Source organism: Euleptes europaea, chromosome 5 (assembly GCF_029931775.1).
Source record: "Euleptes europaea isolate rEulEur1 chromosome 5, rEulEur1.hap1, whole genome shotgun sequence".
NCBI lineage: Eukaryota > Metazoa > Chordata > Lepidosauria > Squamata > Sphaerodactylidae > Euleptes > Euleptes europaea.
In genome coordinates this window covers 38579399-38580593 of record NC_079316.1, presented here as the reverse complement: position 1 = coordinate 38580593, position 1195 = coordinate 38579399, and the positions used below count along the sequence as shown (strand labels likewise).

The 1195-nt window shown below is 32.1% G+C and overlaps 1 non-coding gene across 1 annotated transcript; it reads right to left on the bottom strand.

Annotated features, from left to right (window-relative positions):
* Positions 1–813: 813 nt before the first annotated feature.
* On the bottom strand, positions 814–920 carry LOC130478471 (U6 spliceosomal RNA). The gene has a single exon (XR_008933339.1). It is a non-coding gene; the product is annotated as a U6 spliceosomal RNA (small nuclear RNA).
* Between the last annotated feature and the right edge of the window lie 275 nt (positions 921–1195).

Sequence of the window (1195 nt, the reverse complement as noted above, 5' to 3'; positions counted from 1 at the left end):
ACCTCAGCAAGTTTCTTAGAAGAAATTCCAGCACCAAGCTGTAGTTCTAAGTGTGATTCACCCACCTATTCCTGACACAGATATGGTGAGAAGGAATACTCCTCCTTCAATATTTCTATCAAATATCTGACAAAAATATACATTAAAGCCAGACACCAGAAAGGTGAGAGTAAGGATAAATACAACATTGGTATCTGATATTCTGCAAAAGCTTTTCCTGTGTCGAGTATTAGGACTATCACCACTGCAGCCTAACTACTGTATACCTAAATACTGTACTATATACTATATCATACCATAGAATTTTAAAGTCAAAAACGTTTCAGTAGGACAAATCCTCTTTCATTAAGGGAAGATCTATACCTAAAGCATCCCAAAGATGCTCATACTCTTCTTTTGGAAATTTACAAGATTTTTCAGTCTCCCCAGGTTGTTTCTTCTACTGATGTAGTAATACTATAGTTATGCAGTTTTCTTAATCTGACTGTTTTGTAATAAGTTTTATTTTAATAAGAATAAAGGAAGGAACATAAAAGAAAAAGGGATTGGGGGGACAGGGGATTACAATGATATTTCAAACATCTTACATCTACTGTTCAATTTTATTTATATACACACACTCACACACACACACTGGGTGTGAATATACCTTATGTGGTGATTTAATCTCTAACATTCTAAAATATATTTATTCTCTATTTCTCTATTTCTGTTTAGCTAAACAAGAATACCTTTAAAACATATTTTTTAAATATTATCCATTTTAAACTCCTCATTGCTTATACTATTTTCACATAAGCATAATAAAATCTCAAAAATATGGAATGCTTGACAAATTTGCATGTCATCCTTGTGCAGGGGCCATGCGAGTCTTCTCTGTATCATTCCAATTTTAGTATATGTGCTGCCGAAGTGAGCACCATACTCTGACTATCATGTATTTTAAGCGTCATTCTTCTCAACATCATTTTGTATAAGAAATTAATACATTTCCTCACGATTTTTTAAAAATATAATCTTTCCTCAATATTTCTCAGTTTGGCAAGTTTTCTAGATCAACTATCTGGTATCTAATCTAAGCTCAATACGTAGAAATATCTTTTATAGACAGTACTGAATATTTAGGATATAGGGGGTGCACATAAAAATAAAGATTTATTTTAAAAAGTGAATCTTACTTCTTGATCCTGAGGGA